The sequence below is a fragment of the Pongo abelii genome, chromosome 20, assembly GCF_028885655.2.
Source record: "Pongo abelii isolate AG06213 chromosome 20, NHGRI_mPonAbe1-v2.0_pri, whole genome shotgun sequence".
NCBI lineage: Eukaryota > Metazoa > Chordata > Mammalia > Primates > Hominidae > Pongo > Pongo abelii.
The window spans coordinates 33,277,371-33,305,295 of NC_072005.2; the positions used below are offsets into that span (position 1 = coordinate 33,277,371).

The 27,925-nt window shown below is 40.0% G+C and overlaps 1 protein-coding gene across 1 annotated transcript in view; it reads left to right on the plus strand.

The window, feature by feature from the left end:
* The window catches only part of LOC112130189 (cyclin-Y-like protein 2), a 75,332-nt gene extending 52,965 nt beyond the window's left edge, over nucleotides 1–22,367 (plus strand). Inside the window, exons 12-13 of the mRNA XM_054538803.2 lie at nucleotides 19,390–19,441; nucleotides 21,900–22,367. The gene's annotated coding sequence lies outside the window, so the exon portion shown is untranslated. The remainder of the gene's footprint in view (nucleotides 1–19,389; nucleotides 19,442–21,899) is intronic.
* Nucleotides 22,368–27,925: the final 5,558 nt, after the last annotated feature.

Consider the following 27,925-nt stretch of genomic DNA (forward strand, 5'->3'; position numbering starts at 1 on the left):
TGTAGCATTGATACTTTTACAAGTATCAAAGCTTAAAATTACACTAAGACTTGTATTTTTATTCTTGTATTTTTATAAAGTGCCCTCTTCTCTTTTAAAGTAGTTCTTAGCAGGGCTGTTATCTACGTTGATCACCTAAAATTATTCTCCCTACATGTGGTAAAGGAAGAATATGATCAGTGTTAATTTACATGTAACAGATTGGAAGGAATTGTACCCTAATAGTAGTAGGTGATTAATCATTTTATTATCCCACCTGTTAGCCTGGCTACAGGTATTATATTTCATGTCCTGCTGTTTACAAAAAAGAACTTCCATAAACCTTAGAAATCTTACTTCCTCAAAAATTATTGTTTATGGAGTTTGGAGCTTGGAGATTTAAGTATTTATTGCAGTTTTATTTTCAAATGATAAATGCTCTCTATAATTTATGGGGTTTTTATTTCTCATGTTTACATTAAAATAAAACCTGATAAACTGTTCTAATTATAATGTGACCAATGTGTTTATGACACTTGTATTTACATTATATTATATATCTGCCTAACTTACATGGTTTAAGTCAGTCTTGATATGTCCGAAGACATTTTGATAAGTTGCTTTCACCGTTCATAAGTTGGTTTGATTCATGCCTCTGTTTAAGACATAATATTTGTCTTCTCTCTCTTAAGCTCTTTTCAAAGTGGAGATAATTTGTTACCATTAAAATCACTGTCCAGCCACAGTACTTAGTGGCATAGTGCATTAGATGGCATCTTTGAATAAATGGCTATTGTGCCTGCAAGAAAAAAGCATAATGTGCTTATTAGGATATAAAATTATGTAAATATACAAAGAGAAAGGATTTCCAGAAATAGTACAGAATTAGAACAAGAGGTGTTTGAGGTATTCAGTTACACAGAAAAAAAATTGGAAGTACAAAGAGTAGAATTAGCATTGCTGTACAGAGGGTGACAAAGCACATAATTTGACTTTAGCACACTGTTTTCAAGCTTACATTTTAGTTAAAAATATATCAAATCAGTTAGGTTGTTTTTTAGAACTAAGAGTCTAGCCACTCAGCTTCAGTGATTCTCACTAAATCTTTAATTCTTTAGTACCTAAAGTAAAATCTTTAAATAACTTATCACCTTATCTTGATAAAGTGCTGACTAAAATCAATGATCTCATTTAACTTAAAAGAAAATATTTATAAATTACTGTTTATAAGAAAGTTTGCAGCATATCATATGACAATAAGCAGAAATCCTGACATATATGTGTGGTCAAAGTTTCAAAAAACAGTTTGAGAGAGAAGCACTGGACATGAATTTGTGACTTCAGGAGTAAGTCAGTAGAATAAAAATCACTAACATTGCTCTCCCCTTTGGCTTGAATTCCAGAAGGCAACACAGTCATTTTGATAATTGGGAAATTGGGTCAACTTAGGATAAGAATATAAATGTCACTGAAAGCGGATAGGTTTTCTGACAAATGTTATGTGAGAATGTGAGGTGGCAGGGAGTAGCATCCCCAGAACCTGGCAGTGTGAACCTCAGCCAAAGTAGCTGTAACTGTGAACTATCTAAAGGAATCTGCATGTGTGGCTTATCATCCATGCTGAGCATGGAAACCAAGCTGCTAGTACAGTGGCAACTATGGCAGTTTTTCTTAGAGTTTGATATCTAGGAAATATTTCAACTGTTGTAATATAGCCACCAGTGACATTTTAACTCCAGTATATTGTGAACTGAACTTTTACATCATTACAAGGAAAAGACAAAGATTTGAAATATACGTTTGAACCAAGTGAAATTGCCATTCTTATAAGTCAAAAATGGTTGCCTAATGGCAATTTCATGTGGTTCACCCTAAGGTGACTGCTTAGAGCTCAGTGTTTCTGGAGAAATCTTATCCTGGCCCTTTCCTTCACATTTCCTCTTTATGTAACCTATATGCCCACATGTTATTAAAATCCAACAACACTAAATCCCAATTTTATCACAATTCAAGGTTCATTTTTGATCTAATTTTTTTACATTTCTAAATACTCTATTTATTGATTTAAAAAAAAATGCCAAAGCCAATTTTAACCAAAAATCAAATCATTCTTAGTTCTGTATTCAGCTCATTCAGTGTTTCTGGAAACTAGTTTAGCTGCAGTATGCAAGTTAGCTTGAATTTTTCATCAGCAAGGGCTTCTTTAAGCACATTTAAGATGCACATTTAAGATGACTGTGGCCTGACTGTTCCTTCACACAGCATTGTTGAGTATGAAACTACTTGGAAAATCATTTCACAGATGGCAGAGAAATCTCCCAGGTAAGTGCTAGTTTCTACGCAGGATCTGTAGAGTACACCCAGAATCTATCAAGTTAAGGATTAATCTTAAATCTACTCAACAGCCACTTCCAGACCTGATTGGGCCTGACATTGTGCCAGCAGGCAAGGCAAAAGATGTAGGAGCCCTTCAGTGAAGTCTGCATCCCTATAACACAAGTTTCTAAGGCAATTTCCATTCAATTATTTTAAATGTGTTGGGCAAGTGTCACAACATGTACTTAATGTGAAATAAATTTTAAGAATATCAGCTTGTCGTTTAGGATCTCCAAGGTACAAGAAGAAAAACTAACTGGGAAAGTGAAATAGAATAAAAATTATGAGAATCTTGAGTGCAATGAAATAAGGTTAATACTCTTTAAAGAGGAACAGGTTAGGTGATTCTTACAACTGCTGTAAGGGAGCTAAGCAATTTTAATGTGATTAGGAAAATTCAGTGATAGTACCAGAATTTGAGGTCTTTAATAAAATACCAGTAGTATCTTCTTCAAAAGACCTCCACTGATTCTCAAATTAGTCTGCTACCTTCTTATAAGAAAAATCGCTTTGTCTTCTCCACCTTGTCTATTCTACAAACTCTTACCTGTCAGCCCGAGCTGGTGGCTCCTGTGTCTCCTCGGTGTGATAACTAACTCTTCCACAGGTAGAGCTTCAAGTGTTTTTCCACCTTCTCTTTTACCAGCTGCTTCACCCAAGACCCTTAGGACCCTCTTTAAACAAAATTCTTCCAGCGTTATCCTTGCTTTTTCTGCAATGTTTGATGTTGGTCATTATGACCCACTGCCAAAGCATTATTAGCACCAGGTTCCAGAGCATGCAGGCTGTATGTGGCTTACAGACTAACTGACCCCTTGTAACTCCCTTTCATCACTTATGTGAATCCTGTGTTCTCCAAAGCAGCTCTTCCCAACTTGCTGCACTTAGCTATTCTCCTGACCTACTCACAACCCTCATAATGTATTCTCAATCTAGACTGAGGTTGAGGTTGCACCCCCACCTTCCAAAACCTACTATTTCCTCTGGCATTAAATTCCTTGTTCTGAAGGTAACCCCCTCCCATCTAATGGAAAGCATTCCACTTCTAACTCTAAAATTAACCTTTTATTTACACCTGCTCCATCAATTATCTTCCTTAAAATTGCACTTACCTCCCCAACTTGGGGAGGTAGCAATTTTGGTTTGGTTCTCTGAATGTCCAAGTGTTTTCTCAAAATGTGGCCCTCAACTCCCCTGCCTCCCTTCCACTGAAAGAGCTTATGAAAGATGAAGGTTTTCTAAGTGCAGTGTGGTATCCTGGATTTGATCCTGGAACAGATAAAGAACTTGAGTGGGAAATCTGATGAAGTCTGGAGTTAATAGTAATGTGTCAACACTGACTTTAGTTTTAACAAATGTGCCATGTTAATAAGATGTTTGCATTAGGGGAAAACTGCAATGGTATTCAGAAACTCTGAGTTATTTTTGTGACTTTTTGTAAATTTACTTTTATAAAATGGCCTCTTGGGCCTCAGAACTACTGAGTCTCAATGCCTGGGGCTGAGGCCTGGGAATCTAAATTTTTAAGAGGCAACCTAAATGATTCTTATACAGCCTCAAATTTTAAATCCTCCTCTTGTCAATTCCCTTTCATTCCATGTCTGAACAGTTGCTTCTCCCTTGTTTCACCTACCTAACTTAACCTGAGTTAATCTGTTAAACCTTCTGAATTCTATGATGTAAGTACTATTATTATCTGTTTTTCCCTGATGAGAAAGCTGAAATAGTAGGAGCTGAGGTGTCCAGGATCACACTGCTCAGAAAAGGTGGAGCTGGGACTTGAATTCCCAATCAGCCTGGCTCCCAAGTCTATGCTCATAACCACTCTCCATCAACCCTATTTCTATCCATGGTGAGCTAAAAAGCTCTGTAAGTAAAGCGCTAAAAGCAGCATTATTACCAATAATATTATCCTAGGTCTACCTATTTCTTTAACTTTCTAAGTCCAACAAACAGTCTTTCTGCTTCAGCATATGGACTTTGCCTCCCCTGCTTTTCCACTGGGGATGAATGAGCAATGAGAAAGCATGGGGAAGATGTGCTGACTCTAAAGTCCTGAACGTAGAAGGGACAGTTGCTCTTCTCTTAGGATTCAGCTCAACTATTATATTTTCTAATCTGCCTCTCCCAACTGCCTTATGTACCAATTGAATGAAGTTGACAGCACCCACCCATGTCACCCACCTTGACACAGAATTCCATGCTCCCATATTGCTAATTCACCTCTTCCTGGATTTATGTTGCCTCCCCCAAACATTTTAATCTCCTCATTACTCACATAGTTGTGTCTCCCACATACTTATGTCTGGGATCATTGATGCAGAATGTGGACATACCAGGCATTAAAATGAGGTGGCATTTGGTAGATTGGTGGCTAGTCTTTATTTTGCCAAAGCAGCAATCAGCAGAAGGTGGTCTGACAGTACTCTCAGGCTCACGAAGCATCCTTCTAGATTTTAAGGGAGAAACCAACTCTCAATCAGTTTCTACGTTCTCATCTGGGCTCCCTGACTTTAGAGTTTGACAGCAAATTGTGGATACAACTGCTGAATTAAAAAGTTGTAGAAGTTTCTGTCCTCCAGCCAGACACACAAAAGAGCACCATGTCTATTCAGATGATTTCAGTGTAAATGAAGGGCTCGTAAAATAGAAGGCAATCTCAGGAAATAACTGTTTTTTTCATGTCTCTCTTTATTTCTTCAAGTGAACAATTAAGATTGGCAGGAGAAACCTAGGAAGTATTTTCAATTAAAACATGTTTTAATTAGTTCTGCTTCTGGTGATTAGAATTTGCTTAATTTTACTTGTTTATAAAATTTCTCTGCTTATATTTAAGTACATCTGAAAAATCTGATTATGAAGTTAAAATCTACATCTCTCCCCAGATATTCTTAAAAAGCAGTGTATTTCTTCATAGAAACATGAAGAGAAAAAGACTTCCATGGCATCTTTTTATTTTCTTCAGTATTGCTTTAATGCATTTTAAAATTAATCTATATTAATTGAGAATAAAGGAACAAAAACACTTTTTGTCATAACTAGTCTTTATAGTTGATTTTTAAAAAAGCTCAAACTGTTATTTTTTCCTTGCTACAAACAGAATACACACAAAAATTTTTGCAATAACAGTATCAACTAATTTAACATTTTGAGACTAACATAACCGCATAGCCATTCTACTGACTGTGAGGAACAAAACAAAAAATTCCTAATCAAGATGCTCTGGGTTTTGTTGTTGTTGTTATTGTTAGTATTCAGATTTATAATTATCATCTGCCAGTAAAAATTTAAATGTTCAAAGTTGATTATCTACAAATATATCACTGGCTCTGACATGTAAGTTCTGAAGTTAGCATGACAGTGACTGCACTGCATGGGATAGGTACGATACATGTATAGAAATCATAAAGAGGATTGAATGCCTGGACTTGAACCGTTGACTTGGTATGTGCTTCATTTGGCTCACTAATAAATCCACCTGTACCAACCTCATATCAAAAGTCACTAAATATTTCATCTATATCATATATACTCTGTAGATACGCACCCATCTACAAAGCATATATACGATACATTTAGTTTTTACAAACATGAAGTCATATTGTTTTTACGGTTTTGTTTTATTTTGTTTTGTGTTTGAGACAGGGTCTTGCTCTGTCACCCAGGCTGGAGTGCAGTGGCATGATCATGGCTCACTGCAGCCTTGACCTCCCAGGGTCAAACAATCCTCTTATCTCAGCCTCCCAAGTAGCTTTGACTACAGGTGCATACCACCATGCCCAGCTAATTTTTTTATTTTTAGTAGAGACAGGGTTTCGCTATGTTGCTTAGGCTATGAAGTCACATTGTTGTAAAATGATATACCACAGATGAACATTAATCTGGCTAAAATAAATATTGTAATTGTCATCAAGCTGCTAGAAACCTTTGAGAGTTTTGAGTCAGGTGAGTTACTTCCCTCCTGCCTACCCTCATGCTTCTGTAATGTCTTGGTAGTCTGTTCATACAAAACCATTTCCCCTTAACGCAGTTAAGATTTCTTTTCCAGGATGACTTGATTGGGTTTTGGAGAAAAAAGGGGGCATGCAGAAGAGGCAGGCATCTCTCAGCCACTTTCCCTCCCACCTGCTGAGATGTGTGCTGTTTTCTGTCTCACTGGACACATGTGGGGTTAGAAAGCAGTTATTCAAAGTTCTGTGTCTGCTACTCCCTTTGGTCTTTCTGTAGAGCACAAAAGTGAAAGAAGCTCCTTTGGCAAGAATAACCGTTTTATTAAAATGCAACTGCATGTCCTAGCTCTAAGGTTTCCATTCTCTACTGGAGAGTGCAGGTCATGGATGCTGTTATTGAGGTTTGGTGTGTGACAAAACAGGACAAAATAGCCTAAAGAATACTAACTTTGAAATAGTGCTGTGGGCATGTTATTTAAAGCTTGTACATGCACACAGTTACAACACACACACAGGACCAGTTCACTGGCAATGATCACGTGAAAATATGACAAAAGTTTGCAAATATATACCAATAAGGCACCAAGAAAAATATTTCCAGTTAATTTCAGTTAATTTCCAGTTAACTTCAAAATACGAGGTTGTACCAGACTCAGGTTCAGCTGCTCACCACTTGAAAGCCAGACATGAGAAGTGAGGGTTGGTGGAAGGAAAAGCAGGTTTAATCAGAGACAGCAAACCCAAAGGATGGCAAACTAGCTTTCTAAAATACCATCACAGATTGTTAAATATTACCATAGGGTTTTTAAAGAAAAACTTGCTATGGGAGACATGTGGGAGCCGTGTGGAGTGCAGCATCTGTGTCTTTGTTGCGATGGCTGTCAGGGGTAATCACCCAACTGGAGGCCTGGTTGGTGTTATCTTGACTTTGGCCTTAATGTGGTGGACTAATTGTGACTCCCCCTAAGCAGGAGAATTTCACAGGGACTCCATGCCTTACTTGTTCTAAGATTACCTTCTGACATTTCTTAAGCAAGAACATAATTAGATAAGCTTGGAGGGTAGTCTAGAGAGGGAAGGAATAAAGGGGTGAGAGGGGAGAAAAGGAAGAAAAATAAGAGGATGATTAAAAAGTATTTTTAGAACAGGTTCCCGATTACAATGGGTGAAATTAAAAAAAAAAAAAAAAAAGACTCCTGAAAATCTGGTCAACTGATTCACTGAGAGTTCCCATTACTTTCTTTAGATAACCTATTTGAATTCTCATCCCCTTGTCTACGAAGTGAGACATTGCTTAAAATCACGCTGTGAAAGTGATAGCCCTCAAGCTGTCTGTAAGAGACTCCACTGGGTCTAAGTCTGTCCCCACTTTACAAAGCTAGCTGTAAAGGAGTTGCTGTACCACCCCATAACCTTTTATTTTACAAGTATTTTTATGAGTATAACTTGTTTTCATAATCAAATGCAAATTATATGGATGGAAATAGGGGGTGGCTGTAAATCCAGCTTCTCTTCCCTAGGGTGGCTGATGGTAGACTTCAGGGAAGGAGATGGCCTTTATCTTTGTGTCTTTTAGGGAATGAGGGAATAGAGGGATAGCAGGGATGAGAATTTTCTTTAAGTGCCTCTGAAAGTTAGTCTGGAACTAGATCCCAAAGACCATGATTTATACTGCCTGCCCTTGGGGTTAGCATGTTTTCTAAAACTGTCTTATTTCTGAGTGAATTAATTGTTCTTAGGTTTAGCATGTTGCTAAATTTTTTTTAAAAATCTAAAAATAAATAAATCAGTTTATCTACTTCATTCCACAGTATTAGGTAACCGTGCATCATTTCTAGATTTCTCCACAAAGAAAAGAGGGAACACCCAAATTAGGCAGCATAACTGAAGGAGGCAGGGCAGTCTACATACATTGTGGAAATACATACTAGATGAGGGGAAAGGTCAAGGTGACCAGAGATTCTCATCTGAAAAACAGAAGAGGAACTGTTGCCCAGACAGGCAATCTGTTTCAAAATATGAGTAAGGGGCTTCTTCCTTGAAGAATAAATAAGATAGGCTAAAGTTCTGTAGCTATGTGTAGTAGGTTTTGTTGTGGCCACTGAAATTTTAATTATGATTCAGAGGATGAGCTGTGTAAGAGCAGGCATATATATATATAAATGTTAAGAGCTTTTGAGAGTCCTTAAAACTATAGTACTTTCTCCCTCAACCCCCGCTGTTCCCCATAAAAAATGTTCAAATTGCCTGTGGAAAGTATACATTTATCTACTGAATATCCATGAAGTAAAAATTGACCTAGGCTTAAACATTACTTTTCCAATTTTGGTGTAAATTAAATCCAAATGCCTAGACTCCAGGTGTTTTTCCAGGTAGGTTTTCTGAAATGTTAATTGCAGTAGCAATTTTATCTTTCTAAATTTAGCACTCACTCAATCTTGGTCATTGGTATTTTGCTTGCTGATGCACTGCCACTCTCTTGTCCAGTAATGACCTCAAACCCTTCATGAATGAATGCTTAAACAAATTTTTTTAAAAATTCTAATAGCAAAGAAACCTCTGTTTGTGTCTATGTGTATGTGTTTGTCATTATATAGGCTTTCAAATATGAATGAAGGAATGGTTGAACAGTTTAGTAAAGCAAACCAAATTAATAGCAAAGAAGTTCTCTGTGTGTGTGTGTGTGTGTGTGTGTGTGTTCATCAAAACAGGCTTTCTCAGAAGGAAAGAAACAGTGTAGTGCTAGAGGTAGCACTACACTACCTTTGCAGCATTAACATAAACACAGACCTTAAGTCTGATAAGAAACATTTACAATGTATTCTCTCTGAGGCCTGCTTATTGAGGCTTCCTCTGCCTAATAAAACCTTGGTCTCTGCAATCCCTTATTGGAACTCAGACATTCCTTACTACTAATAATACCTCTTTCAACAAATTGCCAATCAGAAAATTTTTAAATCTACCTAAGACCTAAAAGCACCCCTTCCCCCACCACTTTGACTCATCCCATCCTTCCAGATTGAATGAATGTAAATCTTACATGTATTGATGGATGTAATTTGCCTCCCTTCAATGTATAAAAGCAAGCTATGGCCAGGCGCAGTGGCTCACGCCTGTAATCCCAGCACTTTGGGAGGCTGAGGCAGGTGGATCACGAGGTCAGGAGATCAAGACCATCCTGGCTAACACAGTGAAACCCCATCTCTACTAAAAATACAAAAAATAGCCGGGTGTGGTGGCGGGCGCCTGTAGCCAGCTACTCAGGAGGCTGAAGCAGGAGAATGGCGTGAACCTGGGAGGCGGAGCTTGCAGTGAACCGAGATGGCACAACTACACTCAAGCCTGGGCAACAGAGCGAGACTGTTATCAGGCCCTCCTGAAGTTGTTTCATGGATGCATCCTTTAAGTCTGCAGAGGTTTCTGCTGTCTTTTGTTTGGCTATGCCCTGCCCCCAGAGGTGGAGTCTACAGAGGCAGGCAGGCCTCCTTGAGCTGCGGTGGGCTACACCCAGTTCAAGCTTCCGGGCAGCTTTGTTTACCTACTTAAGCTTCAGCAATGGCAGGCGCCCCTCCCCCAGCCTCGCTGCTGCCTTTCAGTTGGATCTCAGACTGCTGTGCTAGCAATGAGAGAGGCTCTGTGGTGGGCATCCTTAACTTTGGCAAAATAAAGTTTCTCAATTGATTGAGACCTGTCTCAGATACTTTTGGGTTTACAGGTTGATAACCATAGAGGATTCTGAGTGGAGGCGTCCTTGACCTTTGACAAATCTATCAATGCTTGGTACCAGTTTGAGCTATCTTTATGGCGTAAACCAATAGGAGAGTTTCTGAGGCCTGGGAGCTGCCCACTCCAGAGAATTTTTGATTTCCCAAAATTTGGTCAAGATCCGAAGTTTATTTTGCTGTACAACTTCTTTCCTGGAGTTTTACTTGCTTCCAAAAAGGGAAGGCAAGATTTCTGCTTCTGTGACAATAAAGTGCAGGCAACTCCTTCCTGGAATTTCAGCTCACTTTCAACAAAGAAGGTGAGTTGTTTCTTCCTGCTTCTAGGAAAAGATTAACAACCAGCTGGCCTTAATTTCTCCTTACCATTAGAGTGCTCAGTAATCATATTGTTGGGTTTGTTTGTTGTTGTGGTCTTTCTCCCATCATATTTGACCAACTCTACCTAGTTTAATCAAATCATTCTTATTCTATGAAGCCAGCATCATTTTGGTAATAAAAATCTGCCAAAGACATACACACACACACACATAAAATTCAATATTCTGATTAACATAGATGCAAAAGTCCTTAACAAAATACTAGCAAACAAAATCCAGCACCAAATTCAAAAGTTAATTCACCATGATTATGTAGGCTTTATTTCTTGGATACAGGACTGGCTCAACATATGCAAATAAATAAACAGAATTTGCCACATAAACAATTAAAAACAAAAAATATGATCGTTTTGATAGATGCAGTAAGAACTTTTGATAAATTTCAACATCCCTTATGATAAAAACCCTCAACAAACTAGGCGTCAAAGAAATATGACTCAGACTAGTAAGAACTTTCTATGGCAAACCCACAGCTAACATTGTACTGATGGGCAAAAGCTCAAATTATTTCTTTTGATAACTGGAACAAGACAAGAATTCATACTCTCACAACTTCTTTTAAACATAGTGCTAGAAGTCTAAGCTAGAGCAGTCATCAAGAGAAATAAATAAAAGGCATCCAAACTGAAAAAGGGGAAGTCAAATTATTTCTGTTTGCAGATGACTCTGTATTCTAGGTTCTCTATTCTGTTCCATTGGTCTTTGTGTCTTTTTGAAATTCCAGTAGCACACCATTTTGTTAACTATAACCTTATAGTAAAGCTTGAAATCAAGAAGTGTGCTGCCTTCTGCTTTCTTCTCTTCCTCAAGTTTGCCCTATTTGGAGTCTTTTGTGACCTCATATAAAGACTAAGATTGTTTTTCTATATTTGTGAAAAATTCCGTTGGAATTTTGGTAAAGATTAGATTCAATCTGTAGATCACTTTGGGTGGTATAGACATTTTAACACTAACAAGTCTTCAAATTTGTAAACATAAGATACACACCATTTATTTATGTTTTTCTTAAGTTTTTTATCTATGTTTTATAGTTTTCAATGTACAAATCTTTCACCTCCTCGGATAAATTTATTCATATGTATTCTTTCTGATGCTATTGTCTTTGGATTGTTTTCTTAATTTATTTTAGACAGTTTGTTATTTGTGTATAGAAAAACAAGTTATGTTTGTTAATCATGTTTACATTAATGCTTTATGTGATTATACTGTAAGTTTATTGAACTTATTTATTAGTCTTAATAGTTTTTGGTGGAGTTGTAACATTTTTCTATGTTTATTATTATGACATCTGCAAACAGAGAAAATTTTACTTCTTCCTTTCCAGTTTGTAAGCTGTTTAATTCTTTTTATTGCCTAATTGCTTTGGTCAGGAATTGACATACTAAGTTAAATAGAACGGTTGAGAGTGTGCATTCTTGACCAGTTCCAGCTCTTCAGGGAAATTCTTTCACCTTATTCCCATTCAGTATGATGTTGGCTATGGTTTGTTTTATGTGTCTTTTATTATTTGGAGATATATTTCTTCTATGCTAATTTGTTAAGATTATTTTTAATCATGAAGGGGTATTAGATTTTATCAAATACTTTTTCTGCAACTATTGGGATAATCATATGATTTTGTTTTTAATTTTGTTTATGTGGTGAATCACATTTATTGATTTGGATATGGTAAGCCATCTTGAATCCCTGAGATAAAACCCACTTGATTATATTATATTTTTGATGTACTGTTGAATTTGGTTTGCTAATTTTGTGGAGGATCTTTGGATTTTTGTTCATCAAAGATACTGATCTGTAGTTTTTGTTGTTGTGTTCTTGCCTGATGTTGATATTACAGCAATACTGGTTGCATAGAATGAGTTGAGGAAGAATCTTTCTTCCTCAATTTTCTGGAATAGTTTCTGCAAAATAGTTTCAGCTCTTCTCTGTATATCTGGCAAAATTTATGAATCTGCCTGGTCTTGTTTTTTGTTGTTGGGAGATTTTTTTCTACTGATTAAATTTCATTAAATGTTATTGGTCTGTTTAGGATTTCTATTTCTTCCTGGTTTATTTTTGAGGTTGTATGCTTCCAGAATTTATTTACTTCCTTTAGGTTTTCTAGTTTGTGTGCTTAGAGATGCTCACAGTAGTCTTTAGTGATCTTGTGTATTTCTGTGGTATTAGGTGTATTGTCACCTTTATCTTTCTTGGTTGTGTTTATTTGAATTTTCTCTTTCTTGTTTAGTGTAGCTAGCAATTTATCAATTTTGTTTATCTTTTCAAGAAACAAACTTGTCATTTTGTTGATCCTTTTATCTTTTTTTGTTCTCAATCCCATTGGTTTTGCTCTGATCTTTGTTCTTCTTTTTATCCGCTGGGTTTAGGCTTTGTTTTTTGTTTTTTTTTTTAAATCTGTTGCAGTGCAACATTATGTTGTTAATTTGAGGTATTTTTCTATTTTTTGTGTAGGCATTTGACACTATAAACTTTTCTCCACTGTTTTTGCTGTATCCCAAAGGTTTTGGTATGTTGTGTCTTCATTTTCTTTGTTCGAAAATTGTTTTGAAAATTTATGCCTTGGTTTTGTCAGGTAACTAGAGGTTCTTTAGGAGCAGATTGTTCAGTTTCCATGTATTTGCATATGTTTGAAAGTTTCTCTTGGTATTGATTTTTAATATTATTGCACTATGGTCCAAGAAACTTGATTTTTAAAAATTTCTTTAATTTATTCAGATTTGCTTTATGTCCAAACATATGGTTTATTTTGGAGAATTTTTAACGTGCAGATGAGGAAAATGTGTATTCTGCCATTGTGTAAAATGTTCTGTAAATGTCTGTTGAGTTCATTTGGTCTGAAGTCTAATTTAACTCTAATGTTTCTGTATTGATTTTTTTGCCTGTTTTTTGTTCTCAATCCCATTGGTTTTGCTCTGATCTTTGTTCTTTTCATCCGCTAGGTTTAGGCTTTGTTTGTTTTTGTTTTTTAAACTCGTTGCAGTGCAACATTATGTTGTTAATTTGAGATATTTCGTTGTCAGTGTTGTCAGAAGGGCGTTAGTCCCTTATTGTATTACTGTCTATCTCTTTTCTATCAGCATTTGTTTAATAAATATGAATGTTTCAGTGTTGGGGGCACATTTAGATAGATATATCTTATTGTTGAATTGAGCCCTTTGTCATTATATAATAATCTCCTTTGTCTTTTTTTACTGCTGTTGATTTAAAGTCTGTTTTATGTCATATAAGTATGGCTATTTCTGCTTATTTTAGTTTTCCATTTGTATGGTATATCTTTTCCCATCAGTTTTCTTTGAGGCTTGGTTGTCTTTACCTCTAAGATGCATCTCTTGTATGCAGCAAATATTGAATCTTACTTTTTCTATACAATTTGCCACTGTATATTTTAATTGGAACATTTATGCCATTTACATTAAAAGGTAATATTGGTAATATTGATATGTGAGATTCTATTGTTGTTGTAATGTTACCTGGTTGTTTTGTAGCAACAGTTGTAGAATTGCTTTATAGGATCTGTGAACCTTTTACTTACGTGTGCTTTTATGATGGCAAATTTTGTTCTTTAATATTTATCTTTAGAACTCTTTTTATTATTTCTTGTAAGTCCAGTCTAATGGTGACAAATTCCCTTAGCATTTGCTTTTCTTAGCATTTCTCCTTCATTTATGAAGCTTAGTTTAGCAAAATGCAAAGCTTTTGGCTGGTAGCAGTTGTCATGCCATTAGCACATCACCCATCCCATGTGAAGGAAAATAAGACATGTTGCATAACATGGCAATTTGGAAGTTAGTCATCATCTCAATGCAAGTAGATATGAGTAACTAAGGCACCTTGCACTTGTTCCTACCAGCAGATTTTTTTTTATATACTTTAAGTTCTAGGGTACCATCTCACACCAGTTAGAATGGCAATCATTAAAAAGTCAGGAAACAACAGGTGCTGGAGAGGATGTGGAGAAATAGGAACACTTTTACACTGTTGGTGGGACTGTAAACTAGTTCAACCATTGTGGAAGACAGTGTGGCAATTCCTCAAGGATCTAGAACTAGAAATACCATTTGACCTAGCCATCCCATTACTGGGTATATACCCAAAGGATTATAAATAATGCTGCTATAAAGACACACACACATGTATGTTTATTGCGGCACCTACCAGCAGATTTAATGTCGTTGCAATGGAAGGTGCTGGCTCTCACCTGAATTGTCTGCTTCTACACTTGATGGTAGTCTGCTGAGAAGCCTGTTTCTTGCCAAGTGCTCTGTGGCTCTAAGAGCTGGAGATTCTTTGGTTTCAAACTTTCCTAAGTCCAGTGCTTCTGGTTGAGGGTGGCTGCTTCCAGTAGCATGTAGGAACTACATTGCGTAGACAATCACCATTGTTTGTCCGATCACCATTTAGCCATCCAGTCAGCCGCTAGCCACTTATCTAACAAATACTAACTGAATATGGAATATGGAACTCATTCTAAGACCTCAAAAAACTGCTGTTGACAAGGAAAGACAAAATCTCTATTTTTGCATAGCTGACTTTCAATTATTTAGAGCCACTATGGTTACATTTTTGAATGTCACAAAACAATTTATCAGAGTTACCCAGGTTAAAAACTAATTGAGGTGGAGGAGAACTCTTTGACGAGGTGGCATTTTAGCTGGGACAGAAGGTTGAGAATTCAGCTATGAGGAAAGTATGAGAGAGTATATTCCAGGTGATGGGGACCACAAGAACAAAGCCATAGGGTCAGAAGGAGCTTGATGTGTTTGAAAAACAAAATAAAGGCCATCGTGGCTGGGTTTTAGTCACATGAAATGAGGTAGAGGAGGAGATTGGGAACAAGTCTTTTAGGGTCAAACAGCCCTTGGTAAGGAATTTGGATTTTAGTCTCATTTGAATGAGAAGTCATCAGAGGATTTTAAGCAGGAAAGTGACTTAATGGAATGTGTATTTTAAAAAGATGATTCTGGATGCCCTGTGGAGAATGGAAGACAAGAGGATAGGGATGAAAACTGAGGATGGTTTTAGTCTTTCAGGGTGAGGCAACAGTGGACTAAACGCCTGTAGTGATGATAGAGATGGAGAGATGTGGAATAATTTGAGACACACTACACTGTTTTTTTTTTTTCTTTTTCTTTTTCTATTATTTTTGCCCAAATCTGCTATTGCTGTAACTTTTGGATGGAAGTCTCTCAGTGTAGTTCTTCCTTCGGTAAATTCCCTGCTAATATTTCCCAGGGCCACTCTGGAAGGAGGTTTTGGTCAGCCATGCTTTTGGTAACCAGACAGCATGCTTGGCGCTACAGCTTAGCCAGAGGTCTCTTTCTTATTACCTAAAACTATCCCTATTCTTTAGAAACTGCCACATCAGGAGAGCCACCTAAAGTCTTTCCCCAACTCTAATCACACCCTGGCCATCTCCATCTCCTGGTTCTATTTTTGCTGCTTGGCCAAACTCTTGGGGAGTCCACCCCAGAGGCCTTACTGGCTGCAATTCCTAAGACAGGATAGTGTCCCTTTTCCCAGTTCTAGAAAAATGTGTGAGATTGGTCCATAGTAGACTGACCTATTTAATATGCATGCTCCTGAAGCAGCCTCGAGGGGCACGGGATGGCAAAGTTGTCATCTTGAGTCAGCTGTCAACTGCTCAAGCTGGTGTGCACAGGAAGGAGCTGGGCACCAGACCCACATTGTCTGAGACCAACAGGAGGACGATTCATCAAGGCAAATCGAGGTGCTGGCACCAGCAGAAGGGAGAATAGATGGCTGGAAGACAAACACAACATCTCTGAAGTACCTTTCAAGCTGCAGCTCCTAAGCTCTCTCTTCCAGGAACCATTCTGAATCTAGACTGGTTGGAGAGCCTGGCTTGGTCACACAGTTGACTTTCTTGTCAAGGGGAAATGCAGACAAATGTTGTCAGTGACCAGGTCTAATCTTTCAGGGAAGTCTTGCAAGAGCCTAACCCATGGTCCACAGGTTTCTGTGCATGCACTGTGAACAAGCACCCACTGGTAACGATCGCACCCAGAGTTGTTTCAAAAATTTCCAAGAGGAATCTCAGCCCTAGAAAACAAGAATGGGTTTGACCCAGAGTTGCCTGCGTTGGAGATAAACTTTGGAGAACTCCCCTTGTTAGCGTCCTAAAATCCCCACCCAGGGAGGGAGGAGTTCATTCACTTTTTTTTTTTCTTTTTTTTTGAGACAGAGTCTTGCTCTGTAACACAGGCTGGAGTGCAATGGTGTGGTCTTGGCTCACTGCAACCTACACCTCCCCAGTTCAAACAATTCTCCTGCCTCAGCCTCCCAAGTAGCCGGGACTACAGGCACATGCCACTACACCCAGCTAATTTTTGTATTTTTAGTAAATACGGGTTTGCACTATGTTGGCCAGGCTGGTCTCTATAATTCCCGACCTCATGATCCGCCTGCCTCAGCCTCCCAAAGTGCTGAAATTACAGGCTTGAGCCACCACACCCAGCCCATTTACCGTTTTTTATACATGAGAGGTATGTGGAACATGACCAGTGACGCCCTTTACTCCATCTCTACAATTAATGACTCAGCTCGCCAGCCCAGTAAAAGCCCAGCTTTCACCTTTGTTCTGGGAGGCACTGCTTGAGAACTATCCATGATGTTCTCCTTACTTGCTGCATAAAGTTCCCTTGTTGAACCCACCTTGGCTGTGGTCATTGGATGTCACCCGCCAAGCCATTGAACCCACCTGCCATGTGGGTAACAAGATGAGGAAGAGAACCTTAAGTGATGGGTCTGATTGTCTGACTGATGATCTGAAGACCTGATATGAAGATATTTTCTCAACACATAATTGTAGGTGTCTACTCTGGGCCAGGAGCTGAGCAAGGTGCATTAGGCCCAAAGGTCATTCACACCCACATGACCTTGGAAAGAGCTCGTGCTTGCCTCATAGACAGAGCACAGCACAGGCACAGACGGGTGCTCAGTGGAAGTTGTGAGTAAATAAATGACAGCTTAGCACACGCGTTGGTCTGGAAGAGGCGGTGAAGTTAAGTGATGAATTGAAAAAGTGATTAATAGAAAGCGCTGCTCTCAGAGCCCTCGCAAATGCTCTTCTCACAGCCATGCCTCCGATCAGTCACTGTAGGCTCTTCCTGCCTAGAGAAATGAAGCTTGATTGCTTCGCCTGGGAACACACCCCAGACGGAGGTCCCTCGTCATCGCTGGCATCATTCTCCCTGCCTGGCATAGCCTCCTGGCCTGTGGAAATCCTACTCACTTCTCAAGACTCAGCTGCAGGAAGCCTTTTTCCCTGGGCCAAGTTCCACTGTGCTGCCTCCTGCCTGTGCGCTTACGTGTTCCTGCTGACACCCCCTGTCACTCTCCCTCCCACCTGCATTACGGAGGACCCACTGCTCACCTGCCTCTCACCCAGGATCTCAAGCACTTGAGAGCAGAGGCTGGCCTCCTGCAGCCCTGTCCAAGACCCTCCCACCCAAGACACAGATGATGCTCTCACCAGGTCCCCGCTGGACTTGATTGCTTTATTTTACTCTTGGAAACAGCTTCTTAATGTGTTGGACATAAGTAGCCAAGACACCAAGGGAGGTCATGGTGTCTTGGCAGAAAGGCTTCCTTGTGCCATGGCTCTCTTAGGCATAGAAAGCTGTCTCATCAAACTCAGTGGCAAATCTTTTTGCAACTACCTGTTGCCAGCCTATTAATTCAGCAGCAACTCGCAATGGCCTGTAGGGTACTTGCTGGCTTTGTCTTGTTGCTACTCATGCTGAGAGCCCACCATGGGCACCAACATGCAGTTGTGGGCAAGACAGGACGGGAGACCAGAGCTGCCACTCTCCACAGACTCTGTTGGTCACTGTGTGGGATAGGGAGAGTGGAGACAGAGAGTAAAGAGTGTGTATGGCTCTTCTTTCCCACTGCAATGCTAATATCTCTGTAATTTCTGCAGAATTATTAGTTGATGTGACATTGCTACTTTGTGTTTCCTTTAAAATGCCCAAATTAGGGTCTGTTGATGCAGTCTTTCAAATGAGATTATGCTGGATATATGGTAGCAGCAAATAGGCTCTAATTTGAAAAGGCATCATTATGGGAAATATTAATGAGTGCTTGTTCTTAATTAGTATGGGCTGGGCTGAATGGCTCTGCAGAAAGCTTCCTGGATTTTAGAGTTAAGCTCCTGGTCTGTTGGGGAGAGAATAGGGCCAAGGAGAGGCTAAAGAAGAGTACAGCTATGCTTCAGTGATTCACTTCACTGTTATTTGGTTCATTAAGGTTTTACTGGGGAAATGCTTATCATTGAGGCTTCTGGGAAAAAAAACATTCAGGTGATTGATGAAATTTCAAAAAGTAAAAGAATAAGATGAAGACAATGACACCAGGTTTTGCATCCTTGCTTGCGGGAGGTCTAAGCTTTCAGCTCACACACTGGATCTTACTGATTGAATACAGCAAATATGCCATGATTGACTAGTGATGTCTGCCATGGGTGTGGAATAGACAAATGAAGACAAAAATTCAAATACCTCACTGAGCAGCAAAGAGTCTTAATCCATCAGGAAAGCCTATGAAAAAAGAAAAACAGTCTTCATTTATACATTTTTTTCTCTGTAACAAAGTATGTTTTATGTTGAAGAGCGGTACGTAATTTCTACTGGGGTTGATCGGATGAAAAGAGAGAGAATTCTGAAGCTGGTGGTAGCTGTCTTGCACCAAGAGGAGAGAAGCTATCTGAAAATGAAGACCAAGCTATTCTTTTAGTCAAGGAGAGCTACCCTGTGGCTTTGGTACATGAGCCCATTTTTCCCTCTGTTTACTTATGCCACTATGAATTTGGTTTATGTTATTTGCTACCCAAAGCACCCTAATAGATTTATTAAAAGAGCCAAGAGGGGAATATCTTATAGGAATATCACTTAATTTCTTTTGGCTTTGAGTGGTCTTACCTGTCAGTGGAAAATAATAAACGTATCTGTATTTGTTTAATAGGATTGCAGTAGAAACCAGCCGAGACAAAAGATGCCAGAGTTCTTGGAAAAATGTATGTGAAATTCAAAAATTAAATTCTAGGGGGATGTGTGTGTGTGTGTGTGGTTTGTGTGTATTATAAGGAAGAAGACAAGGTGATGTGTATTTCAGATAATGAGGTAGATAATCCACTACATTCTGTTTTTGATTCTGGAAACACTGATCCATAAAAACATGCTGTTCTCTGTTATCCCTGCCACATCCACCAAAGCCAGCAAATTCTTTCCTTTGTAGAATCTGCTTTTCCAATGAGGTTTCCTATATGATTGAACACTTTGATTATATATGTATTTTTGATTACGTATTTTCTTACAGCATCCTGAAACTTTATCTGCACTTAGTAATTTATTCATGTTGCCTGAAATGCCCCACTATGTAGCACTTTGAGATGATTCTCTGTAGGCCTGGCCTTCCCACTGATTTTGAGTCTCTTATTGAGGACCTAGGTAGCTCTCTGTAACTCCAGAATATTCTAATAGAGCTGCTGGAACAGCAGTGCTGGAAGTCTTCATCTGCACTCTTTCAGGGTTACGAATGCCAGGTTCTTCTCACCATCCCTGCTATGGGCCAGCATTCAGCTCCTGTGAGGTGTTTGTCTTCCACAGTTCAGGCATCCTTCAAAGCCACTCACACAACCGAGATTGTGTCCCATGGGCAGGGAAGAGCATCCTCTGTTTCTGTCCCAATACTCAAGATCTTTTCTGGTTTGAGACTCAAAGATCAAGTCTACAGATTCCAAATACAAAAGGACATCTAATCACTCAGGAAGCCAACAACCATGGTGATTTTTTTTCTGGTTTTCACTTGAATCTTATTTTTGAGATATGGATCCTTTGAAAGACCTTGAAAGATCTTCCAAGAAGACGATCCAAATATCTATTAAAGTTAATCCCTTCTTCTGTCATCCAAATAGAAGGTGGTATACCCCTTCCCAGGTGCATGGAAATTCCAGTATCTCCAAGGACTCCAGGAGGAATTTCAGTTCTCATAGTTACTGCTGGCTCTTTTGGCCTATATCATTTTCTTTTGCATCATGCTTTTGTTAGTAGTTTCATTTTTCCACACCAAATTGCCTTGCTTAACATCAGCCTGATTCTTTTGGGTAGTGGTAGCTGCCCAGAACATGACTGCCTCACAGCTGTGCATGGTAGACTTTCCTGGAAGTTCAGAATAATCCAAGTGTGAGGTTTGGCATTTCTGCCCTTAAAGTTTTCCCAGCCATCTCTTCTCTCTCCCTCCCCCCAAGTCTACCTTCTTTTATTTTTTAAATTTTGTTCACATAGTAGCCTCACTAATCACATTCTGTGCTCAAAGTGCTTTGCCTTCATCCTTCATATGCTTCTCAGGTGGTGCTTCTAAATCAAAAAGGGTTCCCTAGAATTCTCTCCCCAAGGGGCATTGTATATCAGCTTTATCAGCTTTTGGAATAAATTATTTCATTTTCACCATTATTCTTCACATGAATTTGCAAAAATGTAATGGATAACAAATGAGAAAGCATCAGGGAAATGTCCTGACCCTTATTATGTTTGGCAAATGTTAGCTACTATTACTGGCATTATCATTATACAGAGTAGATGTTTTGTATACATTGAATCATTGAATAAGTAAATGACTGAATGAATGAATGAACTGATCATGGTCCTGGGGGTAACCCAAAGTCTAGGAGTGTTTTAGGAAGATCACCATAGCCTCTCTCATTTCTCCTTAGTTGCTCTGGCTTTTCTCACTGAGGTTGCAAAGAGACTTTCAATACCTTAGTGACATAGGGGACACATGTTTCATTAGTATCATTTTGAAGATGAGAATCAAGGCCTAGAAATACGATTTTTACAAAGGCATGTAGCTGGTAAGATACTAGGCTAGCTGAGAAATGCACATAATGTGGGCTTTGGCATAAACTTGCCTGGGTTCAAATGCCAAGTGTACCACTTAATCACTTCCGGCCTTCAGCAAATTCTCAGACTCCCCTTAGCCTCAACAGCTTTGTTGGCAAAGTGATGGTTATAATAGTACTTACCTCTTAGAGGTGCTGGACTATTAAACAAGAGTGTTCATGTGCAGTACATGGCATGCCCTCTGCCCCGATACCAAGCACACCAAGATGGGGCCAGCTCCTAGTCAAGGACTTTTTTCCCACATTTTCCCTTCACTTCCCTTCACCTCTTACTACAAAGGGTGGATCCATCCTGTATCATCACAGGGAATGTTCCCCCTCTCTTTAGGGACTAGCCCAGATGTTCTATACATCTTGGGTCTGTCTGACATTGCCATCGCTTACAATTATCCTGCAAATCCAGCTTTCAGGCGCTGGCAGTGTTATGGGATATCCCCCCAAAATTCATACGTTGAAATCCTAACCCTCAGGACCTCAGAATGTGACCGTATTGGGAGACAGGGTCTTTAAAGAGGTAAACTGAAATGAGGTTACTAGGGTGGACCCTAATCCATTATGACTGCTGTCTTTATAGGAAGAGAAGATTTGGACATGACACACACAGAGGGAAGCCCACAGGGAGAAGATGGCTGTCTGCAATTCAGAAGAGCAGCCTCAGAAGAAACCAACCTGCCAACATCTTTATTTGCGACTTCCAGCCTCCAAAACTGTGAGAAAATTAATTTCTGTTGTTTAAGCATCCAGAATGTGAGACTTCGTTATAGCAGCCCTAGCAAATTAATACAGGCAGCAAACAACCAGATGTCCCACTTGAAAAACTCATCCAAGAAATAGAAAAATAAATGTTGTGGGAATGATGTTTGATGGCAGGGTTTTATTCTGCAGTTGCCTACGGGAATGACAACAGAAGACTGTAAGACAGTGTATTTCAAAATGAGCTCTGCAGAAAACCAGTATGAAAGACTCTGAAAAAATTGAAATAATAAATTTTCAAGAACACTGAGTTTGGGAAAATTTATATACTCTAATGCCCTCCTACCCACCCTTTAAAAACTGTAATGCTTATTTAAAGATTTGAGAAGTCCCAGAGAAAAGCCAGCATTCTGTTATTACAAAGGGAGAAGATGAGCAGTCTTTAGCCTCCACAAACAGTCTTTAGCCTGCAGCTGAACTGGAGTTCAATGCAGCCCACTTTCTGACATCTTTACTTGGCAGTCCCTCTGTGTCTGGAATTGGTTCCTTCCAGTGGGTTATTGGTATTGCTGACTTCAAAAATGAAGCTGCAGACCCTTGCAGTGAGTGTTACAGTTCTTAAAGATGGTGTGTCTGGAGTTTGTTCCTTCAGATGTTCAGATGTATCCAGAGTTTCTTCCTTCTGGTGGGTCCGTGGTCTGGCTGACTTCAGGAGTGAAGCCGCAGACCTTCACAGTGAGTGTTACAGCTCTTAAACGTGGCACGTCTGGAGTTGTTTATTCCTCCTGGTGGGTTTGTGGTCTCGCTGACTTCAGGAATGAAGCTGCATATTGGTCCTGCTGATTGGTCCATTTTACAGAGTGCTGATTGGTCCATTTTACAGAGTGCTGATTGGTGTGTTTTTACAGATTGCTGATTGGTGCATTTATAATCCTTTAGCTAGACACAGCACTGATTGGTGCATTTACAATCCTTTAGCTAGACATAAAAGGTCTCCAAGTCCCCACCAGACCCAGAAGCTCAGCTGGCTTTACCTCTCACCTCCAGTATGCAAAGAACCAGCAGGGAAGAGATTGAGTTTAGATGAGAAAGGAAGCAGGTTGTGCTTGGGCAGCCAGCAGGGCCCTATAAATCTGCAGGAAAATGCTGCTCAGAACAGAGAGGGCACATTTCAATAATTAGCACATGCTTTAACACCAGCTCATATTTGTCACAGAGACAGGAAATTGTAACTTCTGTGTACTGGGCCATTGTTCAAAGCTGTTGTCAGGGTTAACGAAGAACCTGCTTGATTATTGGTAGCTGGAAATTGAGGTTGTGCTCACATGTCCATAGGTCTTGCATTCCTCAGAGCTCAGAGACGGCCATGCTCACATGAGAAAGGGCACAGCATGTTAGTAGAGGGGAGCAAAGAGGGAGGCTGGGAGAGGAGACTGAGGCCAGATGCTGAAAAGACATGGATAAATCTCAGGAGGCTGGACTTGCTCTGGCAGGGAGTGGGGAGATGATGAAGGACACTGAGGTGTGAGGGTGGCCTTTGGTTTTAATCAAAAAGAAGCCCATGCTGGCATCTAACTAAGATAATAGCACCAAGGGAAGGAATGGGAAGCCGGGGAGCTAGAAAGCAGGTATAGTAGGAGAGAGTTCTGACCCAAAGGCTTTGGGCAGATTTGAGGAATGTGGAGAAATCTGGGGATGAACAGGTTCTTTGTGGTTTGGTGGGACAGACAGGAGGATGCATTGCCTGTCACTTGATCAGGGAGTCAAAGGGGAGCAGGGTTTGCACAAAGAGAGGTTCTACATTAAACGCCAAGTGCTTATGAATCAGAGTGAGAGTCCCCCTTGCTGAATCTGCCTCTTTTATCTTCACTGTTCCACAACATAGATTCCATTGTGCAAATGATCATACAGACATTGTGTGATATTCTAAGCCAAAAAGTGACTCTGGCAGTTCCAGCCCACGAGTATCTTTTGGCAAAGTTCTAGTGTGAGAAGGAGTTCCTGTGCAGGACTGTCTGTCTGACTCAGCTCTGCAGGAAAGGCTGGAACCGCAGAGCCCATGAGGGTACACTGTTCACAGGCAGGGCTCACACACGCTCTGCCCCCAGCTCCCATGCCTGAGCAGGTCACACCAACTTTGAGGCACTACCCTGACCCTAACATGTTTTAGAATTTGTATCATGCTTCAGGTGACTCTTTTGAGATTGGCAGTGATGGAAAGAGTCTAAGGAACGAAACTTAATTTTAAAATAGTTTTAATTGTGGAGATGACAATTGACACAGATATGTCAGAAAAACATGTTGGAATGTCTCGACTGGCAGTGGTAATTCTGTGAGCTCAGCTCACATTGCTCTGGCCTCTGAGTTGTAGCATTTAGGAACCTGTGAAACATACAAATCTATGCACATGAAAAATCCAGGCACTAAGAACTCAGCCTTGATTAGCCGTTAAGTGTGCTCTCTGTAGAAGGGGAAAATAACATTGTAAGGAATATGTTTAATCTTTGTAACCAAATCCATGGTTTTTAACATGGAATATGGAAATTGGTGCCACTAATTATAGTCATTTTTATCAGTTCATTGAAGTTGTCTCAGCAGGCTCTGCTTCTTCCAGTCTTCTCTGGCACCACATTTAATTGTTTTGTGTAGTGTAAGGTCTGTAGAATGAAACAGCACTCCTTTTCAAATAGTGTCTAATGTGAGCCTCAGTGATCCAGACCGGACTCTGCAATGCCCAGCAGCCTGGGTGAGAAGTTTGAAGAGTTTGTGAGAACAACGATGTCTTGAATGGGCCTTGAGGAACACTGCAACTCTGCTTTTAGATGGATTTCCACGTTTCTCTTCTGCAAGCGTTTTGGAGAGGTAGCATGATGCACTTCTCTGAACAAAATATTTTCATAAGTTATGTTAATGGAGAAATTTCTTTTGGGGCTTAAGTTTCTACTTACCTTTTGTAACATATTTTTTTCAAAAAATAACAAAAAAAACCTCATTATCTTCCTCTCCCATTATCTTCCTCTCCCACAATTGTAGCAGTAGAAAGGAGATAAGGCAAGTCCCACGTGGACCAGTGGCTGGGTGTGCTGTCAGGATAGCTAAGGCGCCCCTTTTACAAACAGTCTTTAACATGCAGTCACACCCGCAATCTCGGTGCTGGGTAATAAGAATAATTGTATTCATTACACAGTTGAATACAGGAACCTATTTCTGAAATGATTATTCTTGTCTAGAATTACACAGAATTCCACCGAGTGGCATATTTAAGAGAATTTTTATTAGGGGAGTTCCAAGGTACTGCTTAGTGGCAGAAAGAATTTATATTTAATTTGATTTCTCAGAACCAGGGTATTGTGGAGAAAGGCATCAGATAACCACGGAGTGCTGGTTAAGGGAGGGAAGCCTCACTAAGCAGGGTTCATGCGTTCAAGCCCCGCAGCCAACAAGCATTCGTTGAGACTCTCATTCGGGAGTGGGCACCAAGACGCCTCGGGATCCCAGTGAATTCATACTTCCTGCCTCTTATATCCTTGCATGTGGTTACAGAGGTGGCACATGCTTTGTTACTGAGCCTGGTTGAAAATCAGCTCTGGTCAGACCTTCATAACCCGCCTACGTGGGCCCAGGACTTGGGTGTAGAGAGGAATGAAGGGTTTTGTAAAAGCTTTTACCAGTGTGGAGCTTTTACCAGTTATGCTCTTGCATAAACAAAGATCTTTAAAACAGTTTACATCATTAGAAAGTTCTATGAGACTACCATGAGCACCTTTGCAGAAAAACAACTTAGCAGTAAATTCTGATGCTTGTCTTTAGTGTGTTAATGGTGGTCCCTGAAATGACATGTCCACGTCCTAGTCTGTGGCTGTGATCTTATTTGGAAAAAAAAGTCTTTGCAGATGTAACTGAGCTAAGGCTCTCAGGAGAAGCAGATAATCTTGGATTAACTTATGGGCCCTAAATCCAGTGATAAGAGAAGAGACACAGAGAGAAGAGGTGAGGGCCATTGAAGGTGGAGGCAGAGACTAGAGAGAGGCTGCCCCAAGCCAAGGAGCACCTGGAGCCACCAGAATCTGAAAGAAGAAGGAAGAGTTATTTTCTAGAGCCTTGGGAGGGAGCATGGCCCTGCCAACATCTTAATTTCAGCTTCTGGTATCCAGAGCTGTGACAGAATGCATTTCTGTTATTGAAGCCACCAAATGTGTAAGAATCTGTTACTGCAACCTCAGGACACTATCGCATGGTCTCATCTTTAGGCATGGGGTAAGCTTCTCTTCTTCATTCTCCTGGGCTTTAGTACACCACAGTGTGAACACCACATCTTACACTTCCTCATTATCCAACAACAGTCTCCAAGGCTGGGATGGTTGAGTTTGCAAATCACATTTGAGAGTCAGAGGATGTCAGAGCTGGAAGGGGTCTCAGTCTCCTCTTAAAGAGAAGATGTTGGGCAAGATACTCCCTTGGACCTGAATTCTAGACCTGTCCTTTCACTCATGGGCTAAGTGCTTTTTCAAGAAGGTGGTAGATGTTTTTTTCCAGGTTGTGCTAGCTTGGTCTAGAAAGCTCCCAGGATCTGTTTCTAGTTGTGTCCCTCTGTAACCTCACCTTCCACCCCTACCTCCTGGCTCTCCAGCCACAGGAACTTTTCTGAACATGTTCTGATCCTGCCGTTCATATGCTTTTCTCCACACCAGGCTGAGAGAGGGACAAAGCATCCTTTAAACCCATATCCTTGTCCACAGGCCTTTCCCTGATCCTCCAGGTGGGGTCGCACTTCCCCCTGCTCCCTCTGTGCATTGTATGCAGTGTGTGGATTCTGACCACACTCCAGGGCTACTCACAAGGCCCAGCAGACCTGCAGGGTCTGTCCCCAACCTTCCTCCTAGAGTGACCTCTCATCACTCCCACTGCAGCCCCTCAGATGCACCAGGACCCCTCCTGCCATGGGGCCTTTGCAGACGCTGTGCTTTCCCTAAAGTCCTCTACTCTTCTTTGCAATAGCCTTGGATTATAGTTAAAATGTCCCACATCTTTGTTGGGATTAATTGTTCAATGTCTGTGTCTTCACTGGGCAGCAAGCTCTATGGGGGCATAGATTATGATGGATTTTCTCCTAGTATAGAGCCCCAGCATGTAGCATATCTAACAAACAAAGACTTGGTGACTATATGTTAAATCTATGTAGATGATCCTCCATGACTTTATGAGCTCCTCAAGGGTAGGGTCTTCTTAATTTTGTACCTCCAGCATTTAGTACAGAGCCTGAGCTCAGGTACTATTTTGGTTAGCATTTACTGACTAGGTGAACAAAATTCTCCTTTTCTAGAGTTTAGTTTTCTCAACTAGAAAACTTGGGAGGTAGACAAGATCAGTATTCCTTATACTCTTTTTTAAAATGGTCATAGCTTCTTAGATGAGGCAAAGGTCCCCTTTTTTTCTAAGCTAACTTGTCCCACTTACCAGTAAAAAAGTAACAAGCCAAATAACAACAAAGAATTGGATAGAAATATAATAATTAAAATATTCACTCATGCTTTTTTGGCTGGCAACCCTCTTGTTCTTTTTGCCTTCTTTTTTTTCTTCCATTCTCTCTATTAATTGTCAGATTCAAACTAGACCAGAGTTTTCCATCACCTTAAGGAAAAAATTGTTGCTGCAGAAAGGCAAAGAGAAAAAAGTCAGTTCTCACCTCTCAACTTCAAATCAGACTATTGAAACCAATGGCTTGGTGTCACCAGGGGCCCTTCTGGAAGCAGACACACAGAGCTGAAATTGAGAGTTTAATGAGTTAAGGGGCTATTTACAGAGATTTGGGCCACGTTCAGTGTGACACATAGCCACTGGCATCAGGACGCCTTTATCACCTTAAGCTAGAGGAGTGAAAGGGAAGAGAAAGTGTGTTAGGCTGTC